Below are 17,251 nucleotides of genomic sequence, written 5' to 3'. Positions count from 1 at the left end.
CTGTGTGAATTCCTCCCAATGTGAACCCATCAGACTGGGTATAGGGAAAGGGAAGAATGCTGCTATGGAGATCCCTTCCACAAAGACGGTTTAAGATCTATACTTGGAGGGCCCCTCCATATGCAGCTCAAGGGAGCACAATCTGGCATGAAGAACAGAACAAAGTGAGTGGGAACAGATACCTCATGCCGTTTCCTTTTCCCTACACAGCTTACTCCCAGAAAGGTGAAACCTGGCCCTTAGTTTCTAATGAATAGTACTTGTAGGATCAGGCCTTAAGTAACTAAATTACTTAATGTTAATTTTATTTAGTACTTAAATTAAATATAATAATACTTCACTTATTTTTAATTACTGTGAATTACTTGACAGCATAGACAAATTCTGTTTCTATTCACACATGCTGCTTATCCTCCAAACCAACCCCCATCCTCCACACATTGAGAGGAGACTAGAACAAAAACTAAGTTATGATGGAACTGTTCTGTCACTGAGATAACCCATGGCCTGATTTTCCACTCTCACACACCAGTGCTATACTGGTGTAACTCCACTGGTTTTGTGAAGTTACTCTTGATTTATACATGAGTAAGTGATAGAAGATTAAGCACCTGATTCACCATCTAGTTCTCTTTCAGGGTAGGGCAATTGTTAGAGTTGAGCAGACAGAAAGGAAAAAATGATTTCAGAGAGGAATTTAGTCATAAAATCCTTGGGACTGTTAGCTTCTTCAAGAAAATTAGAAACTATGCTTCTTTAACAACGAAGATTTTGAAACATCCAAGTGTTAAGCCAAATGGAAAACTGAAATTCGATAACTGAAGGCTTCTGCATTTCCTTATGTTTTTGTCAGCAAGAGTCACAAGACACTCTTCATGGCTTTTATGTCCTCATACACACACACATACATACAAGCTAAGTAAACGCAGTATTCCCCATCTGGATTTCCATACACATCTTGGACCCATTACCTAAACACAAGGGAAGGTGCAGAATGCAGACTAGCAGTGGGAACTGGGTCAGAAAGAATATAAATCTCTTAAATGAAGTTGTGCAAAACTGAGGCAATGCTAAAAAGAAAAAAAATGTACTGTAGGACTTTATATCCAATGTCTACCAAAGCGCAGTGAGGGCCAAAGTGAAATCTCATTATTATAGATACAATCTCAGTTGACTTTTAACTGAACAGGCCAAATACATCATCAGCAAAACTGCCATGAAGTTACATCAGGGAAGAATTTGGCCCAGTATCTATCATACTGTTTCCATCAAAGCAATAGACATATTAAAATCTGTTTCACATACCAGCTATCTACCTAAACACAGACATAAGGATTGCACAGAGAAGTATGGATTGTTTTGTGTATTATTCAATGCTGAATTCATAGATAGTAAAGAAACAGCACCAGTAAAAATGAAACCGTTTATATGAAAATTCTTTCCGGTTATTTCACATCCTTGTATTTATAGAGGGTCTAAGGTTGTAAGTTTATTAAGCAATATGCCAAGATTACCAAAAGTGATTAATGATTTTTGAGCGCCAAAGTATACACTCCTAGGGGATATTCAGCACTTTCTAAAAATATCAGGCCCCTTTAAGGAGTCTCAAGGTACATACTCAAAAACTGATGCACCTAAAATCTGAAGGCGTTTTAATCTTGGCTATAATCTTTTTATTTGAGAAAATTTTTATGTCAGCTTTGTCTAACAGAGGTTCACTAGTATACTTACATTTTGCATTTCTAGTAAAACTATCTGCATATCTGTGAAAATTGAGAAATATTTGAACTCCTAAAATGGGACCAAGCCAAAATGAAATTTCAGGAAGAGACAGTAATAAACATCCTTCTGTGATAAAATAAAAAACTATTTTTATATCTAGCTAAATATATCAATGATGTAAAAACATCAGTTCATATGACATATATTGGGGAAACAGATGAAGCATTATTAAAACTAATAATTTAAAATCAAGGCCCCCATCTATTATGCAACAATTTGATAAGAAATTCCAGGTCATAAAGGATAAATTGTTACAGCAAATATTCAAACTTGGTAGGTTCAGTTGTAGTTCATGATATCATGCTGTCTCAATCCATTCTCGTGCTGTGTGTGGTACTAGGAGCTTTGTAGCAACCTCTTGTGTTAATTTTGCATGAAAACACCATCTGGCTCTAAACAACTATCTAGGCCATGGATCTGTTATAACCTAGATATGGTCAACATGATATTGAAAGGTCAAAGAAAGGTCTAATTACATGCCTTAGTACTTAGAGGGCATGGTCACTGGAGCATGAACATAATCACTCAGGCCAAACAAGACTCAATTAAAATTTAATTATCAGTGAATCAGACAACTCTCAAAGAGTTATTCCATGTAAAATTATTGTTTGAGTGTTGCTCAAAATAACTGTCTTGTCTTGTTAGTCTCTAAAATAACCCCCAAGATACCCTCAGATAATTCCCCCCTCATATATTTTATATCCATCAATTTGTTCAACCAATCCATATAAAAATACTAGAATATTGTACAAATGACTCAAAATACTGTAATAATACTATTGTAAACTCCCATGGTCCATTATTATAGTTTTAAAAAATAGAAGAACTGGAGGTAAAATTGTAGAAAGCCATCACACAGCAGAAGATTTCCAGCATGATGCTTTCCTTTTCTAATGTGTATCCAGGTCCAACTTGAATAGATTAGCACTAAATTCTGTTGCCAGTATTTTTCCCTTATGTCACAGACCTGGTAAAGACCCCTCTGGGCACACACTAGGCTGCTGCATTTGATCCCACAGATGTGGGACTCAGCCAGTAAGCCCAACTCGCACCACTACACACTCACACAGCTGGACACCTTCCAGGCTGCTGTGTTTGGGTCTGACCATGCCAAACTTGTGTTCTAAGCTTCCTGAGCCTGAGCAGTCTCCATCCTGTTTTTTTCATTGACCACTCTGGCTCACTTCCTGCTAGACTCTCCATGTTACCCTCTAGCAGAAATCAGAGTAGCAGTCGGGTTAGTCTGTATCCGTAAAAAGAAAAAGGAGTACTTGTGGCACCTTAGAGGCTAACAAATTTATTTGAGCATAAGCTTTCGTGAGCTACAGCTCACTTCATCGGATGCACTCAGTGGAAAATATAGTGGGGACATTTTATATACACAGAGAACATGAAACATGGGTGTTACCATACAGACTGTAACAAGAGTGATCAGGAAAGGTGAGCTATTACCAGCAGGAGAGCGGGGTGGGGTGCGGGGACCTTTTGTAGTGATAATCAAGGTGGGCCATTTCCAGCACTTTACAAGAACAGTAGGAGGGGAAATAAACAAGGGGAAATAGTTTTACTTTGTGTAATGACACATCCACTCCCAGTCTTTATTCAAGCCTAAGTTAACTGTATCCAGTTTGCAAATTAATTCCAATTCAGCAGTCTCTCATTGGAGTCTGTTTTTGAAGTTTCGTTTTTGAAGAATTGCCACTTTTAGGTCTAATCGAGTGACCAAAGAGATTGAAGTGTTCTCCGACTGGTTTTTTAATGTTATAATTCTTGACGTCTGATTTGTGTCCATTTATTCTTTTACGTAGAGATTGTCCAGTTTGGCCAATGTACATGGCAGAGGGGCACTGCTGGCACATGATGGCATCTATCACATTGGTAGATGTGCAGGTGAACAAGCCTCTGATAGTGTGGCTGATGCGATCAGGCCCTATGGTGGTGTCCCCTGAACAGATATGTGGACACAGTTGGCAACGGGCTTTGTTGCAAGGATAGGTTTCTGGGTTAGTGTTTTTGTTGTGTGGTGTGTGGTTGCTGGTGAGTATTTGCTTCAGGTTGGGGATCTGGCCTGTCTCCCAAGATCTGTGAGAGCGATGGGTCGTCTTTCAGGGTAGGTTGTAGATCCTTGATGCGCTGGAGTGGTTTTAGTTGGGGGCTGAAGGTGATGGCTAGTGGCGTTCTGTTATTTTCTTTGTTGGGCCTGTCCTGTAGCAGGTAACTTCTGGGTACTCTTCTGGCTCTGTCAATCTGTTTCTGCACTTCAGCAGGTGGGTACTATACTTGTAAGAATGCTTGATAGAGATCCTGTAGGTGTTTGTCTCTGTCTGAGGGGTTGGAGCAAATGCGGTTGTATCATAGAGCTTGACTGTAGACAATGGATCGTGTGATGGGGTCTGGATGAAAGCTGGAGGCATGTAGGTAGGAACAGCGGTCAGTAGGTTTCCGGTATAGGGTGGTGTTTATGTGACCATCGCTTATTAGCACCGTAGTGTCCAGAAAGTGGATCTCGTGGACTGGTCCAGGCTGAGGTTGATGGTGGGATGGAAATTGTTGAAATCATGGTGAAATTCCTCAAGGGCTTTGTCAAGGTTCCTCCCCCACTCTGACCTCTAGGGTACAGATGTGAGGACCTGCATGAAAACCTCCTAAGCTTACTTTTACCAGCTTAGGTTAAAACTTCCCCAAGGTACAAACTATTTTACCTTTTGCCCTTGGACTTTCGCTGCCACCACCAAACACCAGTTACTGGGAAAGAGTTCATTTGGAAACTTCTTTCCCCCCAAAATCCTCCCAAATCTTACCCCCCTTTTCCTGGGGAAGGTTTGATAAAAATCCTCACCAATTTGCATAGGTGAACACAGACCCAAACCCTTGGATCTTAAGAACAATGAAAAAACATTCAGTTTCTTTAAAGAAGAATTTTAATAGAAGAAAAAGTAAAAAGAATCACCTCTGTAAAATCAGGATGGTAAATACCTTACAGGGTAATTAGATTCAAAACATAGAGAATCCCTCTAGGCAAAACTTTAAGTTACAAAAAGACGCAAAAACAGGAATATCCATTCCATTCAGCACAGCTTATTTTCTCAGCCATTTAAAGAAAACAATCTAACGCATATCTAGCTAGATTACTTACTAAGTTCTAAGACTCCATTCCTGTTCTGTCCCCGGCCAAAGCATCACACAGACAGACACTGACCCTTTGTTTCTCCCCCCCGCTCCAGCTTTGAAAGTATCTTGTCTCCTCATTGGTCATTGTGGTCAGGTGCCAGCAAGGTTATCCTAGCTTCTTAACCCTTTACAGGTGAAAGGGTTTTTCCTCTGGCCAGGAGTGATTTTAAAGGTGTTTACCCTTCCCTTTATATTGATGACAGGCTTCTTTTCCATGGGTCCAGATGATGAAGATGACATCAATGTAGTGCAAGTAGATTAGGGGCATTAGGGGACAAGTGGATGTGTCATTACACAAAGCAAAACTATTTCTCCTTATTTCCCCTCCTACTGTTCTTGTAAACTGCTGGAAATGGCCCACCTTGATTATCACTACAAAAGGTGTCCCCTCCACCCCCACCCTCCTGCTAGTAACAGCTCACCTTTCTTGATCACTCTTGTTACAGTCTGTATGGTAACACCCATTGTTTCATGTTCTCTGTGTATATAAAATCTCCCCACTGTATTTTCCACTGTATGCATCCGATGAAGTGAGCTGTAGCTCATGAAAACTTATGCTCTAATAAATTTGTTAGTCTCTAAGGTGCCACAAGTCCTCCTTTTCTTTCTAGCAGAAATGGAACCTTGTGGCCCAGGCCATCATGACCAGTGCTGCTGCCCCTCCCTCTGCCCCACCACTGACACCCCAGTTGCTTAAGCACTCCCTTTTCCGGAGTTCCACCTTGTGGGTACTCTGGCTTACAGTCAACCTCTTCAGGAACATATGATGTAATAGTGGAAGCAAACAGGCACACTAGCTTTGCAAAGGATTCCAAAACTAATCACTCTTTACTTTAGAAAATACAAGAAATATAAAGGTTCAGGCAAAACACTAATACACCTGTATGCATTTCCCTGCTTCGGTTTCTTCACCACTTGAGTTTTTTGAGCTTAGAGCAGAGTCCTCCTGAGTCCAGAATCCCTCCCATCCTGCACAATCAAGTAGTCTACTCCCTCCCCCCCCCCCGCCACCTTCACAGACAGTTTCCTTCTTTCTCAGCTGGTCCTGTAGTTTATGAATGCATGTCCCTCTGCTCCTCTTTCCTGACCAAGCTTCCTTTGTCTATGTGAGGCCCTACTCTATGTCTCAGGCTCTGTCCTTACAGCACTAACACCTGATCTTTTTGTTCTGCCTTTGGGGAAATTACTCTTCTTCAAACACCAGCCCCCTGCACAGAGGTCAGAGAAAACTGGTTCCCTCTAGGATGCCATCACTTCTTCTCCTCACATAAGGTCTATTCAGATATGGATAGTCTTTACCAATTGACCTATTCACAGATAGACATCAACTCCCTGTCTCCTTAGCAAAAGAAGCATGAGGGAGAACATAGGAGGAGGATACTGAGAGTACATAAAATCAAACTGGAATTCATATATTGTACACAGATTCCCCAAAAGATCAAACCTTATAATATGTATCCTAGCATTCCACAGTAATAGCGCAAACAACTGCATTATCTCTGCTGTAATCTGTAGTGCTGTGGAATACTGTAAAGTAGGTGGCTTCACAATTTTCTCATGACCAAAACTATGACAGTTGTGACATTTGAGGAATACTGACACACGGCTTTTTTGAAAGTAACTAATGCTCTGATCCTACAAACACTAACATACGTGCACAACTTTACCATCCATGAATAAACTGTTTGAAGAATCAGGGCCTAACTGTTGCCCACCCTCGTTGCACAACCCAGAGGAAAGGCTGTAAGAGATCTGAGTTTGCACACTAGATGTAGGCATTTAAAAGTTTTTCTGCTTTCCCAATAGAAAATGACAGTATCCGAGACGTTCCTTTCTGCTTCTGAATACTGTGATGCAGAAATCATTTGGATCATCATCAGCATCACTTTCAGGAGCCTGATTTCCATGCCTACCCTTCAACAGCAATATCACTGTACCTTTCAATCCATTTTTATATACTTAAAAAAAATATTGGAACTTTTTTTTTTTTTTTGCATTTTATGTATTATTCCTCCTTTTGTAAAATGGGGATAATGATGCTTCCTCACTTTTGTAAAGTATTTGGATATCCGTGAAGAGAAATATATTATGGCCTGTGTGATGCTTGCAGACCAGATGCCAGCTAATGCCAAAGGCCCAGGGCCTCACTGAACACTAACAAATGCATAGCTGGAAACCAGTCTGGCTTACCTGTGGGTTAATATAGTTAAAATAGATATTAGTGTTATAAGAACACATTCAGTGTTTAGACTTTAGGGAATGCTTGTAGGATGCAACATGTATTAATCCTATTTATAATATCTGTATCCCAGGGTATAAAGTTATATTGAGTGTTTGCATTGTAAACCTCTACAACTGTGTAACTCCCAGAACAAGACAAGAAGCATTAATTCAGGTAAAGTGTTCATCCTGCACACAAGATGGCCCACTGAAGGCACAGGCAGCATTGTGTATCTTCAAAGGACCGCGCCAGTGTTGACTGCATTCTTCACTCCCTCCAAAAATGGGAGGCCTGCACATTAACTCATCCCATCAGCCTGGATTCTGGGGTGAAGAGGATAAAAATCACTGACAAGGAGAAACTGGGATTTTTATGCTGTCTGGACCTTAAGGGATAAAGGGTACGTCTTCACTACCCACCAGCTCGGCAGGTAATGATCGATCTATTGGGGATCAATTTATCTCGTCTCGTCTAGACGTGATAAATCGATCCCCGAATCAACGCCTGTACTCCACCTCGGCAGGAGGAGTAAGTGGAGTCGACAGGGGAGGCACCGCGGTTGACTTGCCGCCGTGAGGACGGCCAGGTAACTCGAACTAAGATACTTCGACTTAGCTACGCGAATAGCGTAGCAGAAGTTGCGTATCTTAGTTCGAACCTCCCCCCTAGTGTAGCCCAGGCCAAAGATCCCTAAACAAATGCAAGAGATCCCCATGCTGCTTGGCATGGGTCACCCCTAAAAGACATACAGAGATGCTTATTGCAGAAACTTATTACCTTTTTGAATTTAAGACTAAATTCATTTGTGTGTGCACATTTCCTGTTCTAATCTTGGAAATAACTCATTTCTTTTCTTAGTTAGTAAATCTTTAGTTAGTTTATTACAGGATTGGCTACAGGCATTGTCTTTGGTTTGAGATCTAAGTACAACTGACCTGGGGTAAGTGACTGGTCATTTGGGACTGGGAGTAACCTGATTATTACTGTGATTTTTGGTGTAAAATGACCATCTACCACATAATCCAGCCTGGGTGGCAAGACAGACTGGAATGCCCAAACGGACTGTCTCTGATTCCACGGTAAGACTGTTGTAGTGCTTTAGGAGTTCACATCTCTAACTCGGTTGGTGAAATCTAATTATAGAACATACAACCAGTTTGGAGTTTCTGCCCTGCTTTTTGACAGTCTGCCCTGAGGTTGGCATTCATGAGCCACTGCAAACAGCATGACAGCCTGATCCAGCAAAAACATAGGCCCTAATTCAGCAAATTTTTTAAGGATGTGCCTAATTCCCATGCACATCAATAGGACTACCTCACATGCTTGAAGTTATACATGTGTTTTAAGTGCTTTTCTGACTCAGAGTGTTCCTGGGTGCAGTGCTTACTATGCCATTCCATTAAGCAGCCTAATCTTCAATGATGTTACTCCAGTTTAGTGCCAAGGTAACTCCATTGAAATCAATAGGTACAGCAACATAAAACTGGAGTAACAGTTGAGAATCAGCCCCAATATAACTACTTATAACTTGTAAACTCTACACCTGATAGTATTTGTAGAATTGGCCTTAAAGAATAGTATTTAACAAGCATTATTACAAGGGCTGTCAATTAATCGCAGTTAACCCACGTGATTAACTCAAAAAAATGAATTGCGATTAATCACACTGTTAAACCAACTAAAAATGTAAAAAAAATCCACAAATATTTAATTTCAAATATATTGATTTCTATTACAACACAGAATACAAAGTGTACAGTGCTCACTTTATATTATTTTTTATTACAAATTCCTGTGGGGAAAAAAGGGTGGTATTTTGACCATTTTCTTCCATATTTTTGCTTTCAAATCATTAATAAATCCATTTCCATCTCCAATTGTATTATTTTTCTTACCTTTTTGACCTTCAATAACATTTGTAATTGTTAATCTAAATATTATATTTAATATAATATTTAGAATAATAAAAATACTAATTATATGAAACTAGGCATGAAATGAGAGAGACTGTTGAGTAATCTGTGTTAAAAAAGAAGAATTGGTCTCTGATTAAATATGGATTATGAGATATCTGGAAAAACAAAAATATGTTCCTTAAAATCTGAATAGTGACAAAATAACTAGAAAATCCAGTCCTATGCTATAACAAAAAAGAGAATTTAACCAGCAGAAAATATTTTTGAACAGGATCATCTGATTTAGGAATAGAAAGTGAAGCCGAATCACCTCCAGTGAAATAAGCTGATACTATTAAATTAACTCAAAGAATGCATACTTACACACTGATATAAAACATTTTTTCCACACATAGGATGATGTTCTCATCTGTTCCTGAAGTTATTTCAGATAGGTATTAATCATGAGAAGACATGTATGTAGATTTAAGTTTTGTAAACTTGTGTACTTTAAATTATTTTCCAGATCTTCTACACCTCTCTGCAATTCAACGTTATCACAAATAATAGCAGACAACTAAACCTGTAGAGCTGATTTGTTTCATTAGCTTTTTCTGAACAGTAGGTATTGATTTTTCTATATCAGAGGCTCTTATTCAAAGACCATTAAGAGATAAAATTATATTTTCTAAAATTTGCTCCATCCTATTAAGGGCCATTGCCATAGACTTTAATGATGGAGTCAATGAAGGTGATACAAAAGATCTAGAAGTTTGAGACACAACTGACTGAATATTATCAAAATTGACCATTTCACGCACCTTAGATACAGATCCATTTCCTAGGGTTCCTACCACACCATGGTGACTTCTGCGGAAGGCTTTTTCCTTTAATTACTCCAATTTATTTTTCTTTTATATCTCAAAAGGTATCTTTTATAGTGTGACAGGGCAAGGCCAGGTGGCTATAGAAAAGCAGTGGGAGATAGATATATTAGCTCCAGGCTAAACAAATCCCTGGTACCAGGATAAGTGAAATGGCAGCTGCTCCAGGTCAATTAGGACACCTGGGGCCAATTAGGACACCTGGGGCCAATTAAGAACTTTCCAGAAGGCAGGGAGAAGGCTAGGTTGATTGGGACACCTGAAGCCAATCAGGGGCTGGCTGAAACTAGTTAAAAGCCTCCCAGTTAATCAGGTGGGTGTGCATGTCAGCAGCTGTGGGAGGAAGTTGTGCTGTTGGAGAGGCTGAGTAGTACACACCATATCAGGCACAAGGAAGGAGGCCCTGAGGTAAGGGTGAAGTGGAGCCTGAGGAAGTGAGGGCTGCTGTGGGGGAAGTAGCCCAGGGAATTGTACATGTCATGTTTCTAAAAGGTCAGCTACCATAGCTGATACTATTAGGGTCCCTGGGCTGGAGCCCGGAGTAGAGGGTGGGCCTGGGCTCCCCCCCATCTTTACCCCCTGGTTAATCACTGAGACTGGGAGACAACAGAGACTGTGCAAGGAAGGATAATTTCTCCACGGAGGCAAGGACAGAGCTTTGTCACAATAGTTTGATCAGGCATCATAGAAAAGCCAGAGATTTGCCCTAAAAAACAAACAATTGTAATTCTGTCACCTGCATTAAAAAAGACTACAGGAAAAATGTCCTGCTGAGGGGAGCTACCACTACCAAGAAAAGAACAATTTTATAAACTCAGCATGATAAAGCATTTCCTCACTCCAGAAAAACTGAATAGCAGGAAGAGGATAGTTAGAAGAACCCATGATGACAGGCACCCCACCAAGTTGTCTCTGTCTGCTCCTTTTCCTGCAGCAGCCATCATCAGATTTCTATAATCATCAGAGCTCATGACTCTCCATCAGGTTTTCTGGGCCCAGCTGATGATGTTACATGGGGCATTTATTTCAAGTCACTAATTATGGGACCAGATCCTCAGTAGGTGTAAACTGTTGTAGTTCTATTGAGTTCAATGGACTGATGCTGATTTACACCAGCTGAAAACATGAACCTTTGTCTATAGTTATGTTTTCATTAGCTTCTCTCTCTGATATTCTAGATGTCGTATAAGCTTCTTGGCTTCCCTAATCACCACATGATCCTTAATCATACACAGGATTATTTTTAGTTCTACAAATATTAATTAGTAATTTGCATACACAGTCTTTTGCACCTACTGTAATTTTTCTTGACTGCCCTTCATTTATCTCCCTCAAGTATCTTATTCTATTCAGTTGTATTCTGTATGTTTGTCCTTATGAACTGTAAGGTTTTGCCTTTCTCCTTTTGACATTTTTATTTTTAATCTAGAACCCAGTATGATCCACCACATCTTCCAAGATTTTGCTCAGATTAAATATTTTATTAGTAGTTAATATTTATATTATGGTTGTGCCTGAAGGCCCCTATCAGGATTGGGGCTCTATTGTGCGGACTGCTGTACAAACACAGAAAAGAGAAAATTCCTGCCTCGAAGAGTTTACAATCTAAATAATGTTATTGTCCTGTTGAATCAGTAGTCTATGGAACTCACTGGGACGATTCACAGGAGTAAACTGACTCATACATATTAGTGTTTTAGGATCAGACCCATAGTTTTAAAATTTTCTTTGCCCCACAACATACTTTTATTACTGTGCTCATTATTATTAGCTTGAGTAAGGAGTGTCCTTACCCAAGATCTAGAAACACAAGGGACTAGATTCTCCACCTCATTATATTGGTTTTATGTTACTGCAACTCCACTGAAGTTAGTAGAATTACACTGGAGTAAAATCTGTGTAGTGGAATAGAGAATCAGCCCCAGAGTACCTTCGGCATTGCTGCCATCATTTAATGAGCCGAAGTCTCCACTTTGTGCCTGGATACTTACACTTTCTCTTTTCTACCACTCTGTCCTACAGATACATTTTTTTTTTCCTCCCAATCATTCAACTATTTCCTTAGGTGGACTATAACATTGCTTATGTAATTTAAAATCTCACACTGTCATTTATAATTACTCTATCCCATTAAAAGTTCTCTCTAAATTCCTTCTTTCAAGGACTAACACATCCTTCTCCAAATGAGGTCATGAGGACTTTGTTTTCTAGAAATATACTCCCTCTCTCAGTTCCATGCTCAATTCAAGCAGGAAGTTTATTGTAATGCAATCCAATGGTAGGACAATGGGTTTAGAAGTCTCAGTAAAAAGCAAGTACGTAAAAATTCTGATGAAAATATAACGCAACCAAGGGAAAACAAGTTAGATGAAAACTTCACTGCTGCTTAATTAAAAAATGAGGGGTAGATTTTGATTACTACAGTACGTGTGCTGTGATTGCAAAAGAATCAGCACAAGGGCTGAACTGTTAGAAAACCTACCAGGCATAGGTCCAATAAAAGAATATTCAAACAAAAAGCATATTATCTCAAAGTGCACATTTTTATTTAATTAGAGGTAAAACAGAATGAGCAGTAATAGGTCAATAATAATGACTTATAGCTTCCTTTATGTGGCACATTTACAATAAATGGCAATTTACCATTAAAGAGACATATTCATTTTTTTTTCTGTAGAAAAAATTAACGTTAGTCATGCTGCAAATGGAAGGCTCTTCATTTCCAGCTTTAGGATTTGCATTCAGTTATTCAGTCTCAGGATATTAGACCCCACTCCCCGCTTTAGTAAATGCAGGAAGAATTAAAGCATAACCATGTATGACATCATTCCAGCTGCACCGACGACTAAAAATTGTTTCATCCATGCTATTAGAAAAACAATCCACTTTCCAGTCTTGCTAAATGGATTCACCTGTCATACCTTTAGAATCACTTTAAAAAACAAAGGTCTCTTTAGCACATAGCTGCTTTGCTTTCATTTTATTCCAGTAGATGAAGTGATACCAATTCTGATTACTACTTTGATTTCTAAAAGACAGAGAAATTTGCCAGGCTGCATTTAGACTTTCTGCTTTTGAAATCTACTTAGGCCTGGAACAATCTGAATTTTCCAAATTAATCATCTGTATGCCAAGTATACAGTATAACTTCTGAAACAAATGTTGTTGTTACTGTGGACCATATTGTCCTTCATTTTTAAGCAGAACTTTCTATTAGTTTCCAATCCTATTTCAGAGAAGGGGCAATCAATTTCACATTAACATAAAATTTACTTCTTATAACTACCCTAATTATTTAAAACACAAATATAGATTTAAATATAAATATAAATTATTAGTTAACACTCCTGCCCATCAAATGAAAGTATCACCCAGAATTTGTGCACTGATTTTGGCTATACTCCTAACTTCAGACTCCTTTTAAAGCTTATACTCTACAAGTGGGATTTTCTCGGTCATTAGTTTCTAACGGGAGTTGGGCATCCAAATCCTTTGGATTGCTTTGTAGCGCTCTCCCTGGATATAAATAGCCTAGCTTCTAATAGACTGGTTTGCAATGGACTCTGCTGAACAAAATCTTTAGAATTGGATGAAGACTGATTTGCAACACCTTCCCTAGAAATTAAAAAAAATATCTTTTTACAGACTAGTCTTACTAGTTTGATTATTTCACAGTGCTTCTCCTTCCACTAGTCCATTCACTAGTCTCTTCATAAACAGTCTTCAAAGAATGAATATTAAGTTCCAGAATCTACGCTAATTTCATAAACCTTTTGAAAATAGATTGGATTTAGCAGGACTGTGCTTAGTTCAGATATATGGTTGGAATAAATCTGAGACAGTGGAAATGTAAAGGTTTCCATCTGATTTTATTTAGTGGCAATATAGTCCAGATGGCAGCCAACAGTTTAAAGATGATACTGAAATACTGTATACGGCCATGCAGCAAAGTACTGGACAAAACTAAAACATAAATAATTAAGATATCATTACAAATTTAACCACATCATTTTTCAAATATAGATAAGAGAGAGGAATTTAAAATAACATCTGGAAACTGAAATATCAGATTCTATCAGGGTTAAGTATATCATAATTACTAATTACAGAGAAGATTAGCAAACTACAGTTCAGGATGTGTATCAGTCTGAATGATTTAATAAAATGGAGAGAACTAATTATTATATTAAACCTAACTGAAGAGCAGAAAACATGTGGTGAAACATTTGTGAGTATCTAACCAATTCTGGATTGTAAATAACCCTGGAACATGACCTTTTCTCTCTATGTACACAACCCTCACAGCCTCCAAAATAAAAACAAAAAAAATGCAAAGGGGTGGAGGTGGGCAGGGGAAATCTAACCCATATCACTCTTATTCTGAATAGACAGGTATTCAGATCATTGTTTGCTAGAAAAATCACTTCTTGATTATTTAAATGATCAGCATCTTTCAGTCTCCCACAGTAAGATCACTGCATTCTATAGTAGCTCCAAAAAGTGGGTAAAACAAGTATCCAAGCAGCACATTGTAAAACAAGTTTCAGCGTAACAGCCGTGTTAGTCTGTATTCGCAAAAAGAAAAGGAGTACTTGTGGCACCTTAGAGACTAACCAATTTATTTGAGCATGAGCTTTCGTGAGCTACAGCTCACTTCATCGGATGCATACTGTGGAAACTGCAGAATACATTATATACACAGAGACCATGAAACAATACCTCCTCCCACCCCACTCTCCTGCTGGTAATAGCTTATCTAAAGTGATCATCAGGTTGGGCCATTTCCAGCACAAATCCAGGTTTTACCAGCAGGAGAGTGAGTTTGTGTGTGTATGGGGGTGGGGGGGGGTGAGAAAACCTGGATTTGTGCTGGAAATGGCCCACCTTGATTTTCATACACATTGTAAGGAGAGTGGTCACTTTGGACGGGCTATTACCAGCAGGAGAGTGAGTTTGTGGGGGGGGGGGGCGGAGGGTGAGAAAACCTGGATTTTCTTTAAATTTCTACCATCCTAAGAAAATTTCAGTGAAAAAAAATGTAATGTCAAGTTATCCTATACTTAGCTAATGAAACTTATCTGAGGGGAATCAGCCTGCCAGTATCCATTTGCATAACTATACCTGTTAACAGAAAATTCCTAATGCAGACTTCTGCACCCAATGATCTGACATGGTTTTTGGATAATCCCTGGAGTTCATTCCATAATAGTAAAATCAAATGTGCAGACCAATGACATATATAGCCCTATCCCATGTGTTTCATTTAAAGGGAAAGGGCAACTATTTGCCATAGGCCACCACTGTGGAATTTCAGAAGCTAAGAAATACCAATCACATTAAAAAACTAATTTGCCCTCATATTTTGATACTTCAAAATTTTAATGGTGAGCAAAATGGGTATGGTTTTCTTCAAACAATTTGTGTGGGGTACAGCTAACCAGAACTGACATTGTTTAGAGTAAATAGAGGGGTTTGAAGCATTTTGTGGTACATAGCATGCAGGCTGTCAAATGAAAAGTCACATCACCTGTGCATGACTGGACGACTATTCCTAACACGAATAGTTTACAAGGGAATACCGTGTATGCTACTGAATTCTGAGATGTCATCTCTGGCCAGCTCTGCCCTTCTCCATTTGGCAGTAGCAATCCAGGACTGTACATAATTGTATACGACAGGTTTATCTTCACTGCTGTGACATCTTTACATAACATCCTGGGTTTTTATTATTAGGCCAGCCTTTCAAAATGGTCATGAAAATTTACCAGGCCAAAAATTTGTATTGGCGCTGGTGTTGGGAACTCCCTAACACAAATATTTACCCTGCACTGCAAAATATATTCATCACCTTGAATGAGTGGGTGATTAGAATTTTGCAAGGCTGAATTAAGTGCATTTAATAAATTAAAATATACAAATTGTTGCAGACAAAAGGACCCAAGAACATTTCAAGGAAAGTGGGGTGGGCAGGCTGGAGGACTGGAGAGCACTAATGACATTTTAACCCGATTCCCTGCCGGGTAGAATATTGCATCACATTTAACATACCTAACTCACCCATAAACCAAGCAGCTAAACTGACTAGCTTGCAATAGCTGAAATTCACCACTGCCTTTTGCTAATTATTCACATTCATACAACTGCCTGTGGTGGTGCTGATCCATAGACAGGACATTCCACATCCCAGGCATTGTCAACACGGAGAGAAAACTAAGCGCACATAGCTCTTACTACTGGAGAACTCTTACTACCAGTACTACTACAAGACCCTCATCAGTAGATCATAAGGTAGGCCTATGCACATAGGGGAAACTCCTCAGTCCAGCACCCAGCCAGAATACTGAAGTTTTGGTAGGCACCTGGGAAATGCACAGGGAGGACAGGATCTTTCCACACAGAGAACTTGCAGCTGTTGAGCAGCTTTGGAACTGCAGCCTGAAGAAGTCCCTGTAGCCTTAACACATCTCATCTGTGGAGGTACAGGAGTGCTGAGAGAAGGCTGGAGATTCTGTGGGGCATCCCGATGCAGCCTTACCATCTTCTCCGCTCCCACCTGACACTCTTGCACTGAAGTGCACGATGCCGAGCTCCTCCTCAGGAGTGTGCACTTCCTTTGAAGACCCCATACAAATTTGGCCTGCCCACCCCAACCAGTTCCTCTGCAGATACAGGGGCAAGATTTTCTACATAGGGAATAAGAAGGTAATTCAAATGCACAGACGCATGACCATGCAATGCCTTGTATCTAAAAGTGTAATCTTGTAATCAATATACTGTTTAATAAGAAGCCAGCACAGCCCTTGGGAGTTATGCTCCAAATGTTTAGTTCTGGTGATAAGCTTTGATGCTGACCTCTCAGCTTTATGGAGCTTTGTACAGCCATAGTACTTCAGTAATGTTATCTGATGGTAACAATGGCATAGATCCTTGAAAAATAATTATAGAAAAGGGTAAGTAATGTGACGCTTATTAAAATGGAACATATACAAATATCAGTTGATCTAGATGGTCTGCATTTTAGCATAGGAAAGGAATTCACGATCCTATTTACCACACCACTGACAATGATTTTTGAAAAGTTTTGGGCAACAAAGAATGACTGAGAGACTACATAAAAGAAAATGTAGTGTTGACTTGCAAAATTGGAAAGAAGAGTGTTCCCGATAATTGCAACTGTGTAAGTCTAAATTGTAGTTCTAACTAAATAATGGAAGATTTTGTTTTAATCACCACAAACATGAGGAGCTGAACAGATGAACAATGTTGATTTATGAAGGTGATATCTTACCAAACTTCAC

This window comes from Natator depressus, chromosome 6 (assembly GCF_965152275.1).
Source record: "Natator depressus isolate rNatDep1 chromosome 6, rNatDep2.hap1, whole genome shotgun sequence".
NCBI lineage: Eukaryota > Metazoa > Chordata > Testudines > Cheloniidae > Natator > Natator depressus.
The sequence above is the reverse complement of the archived record's forward strand: the minus strand, read 5'-3'. Positions refer to the sequence as shown.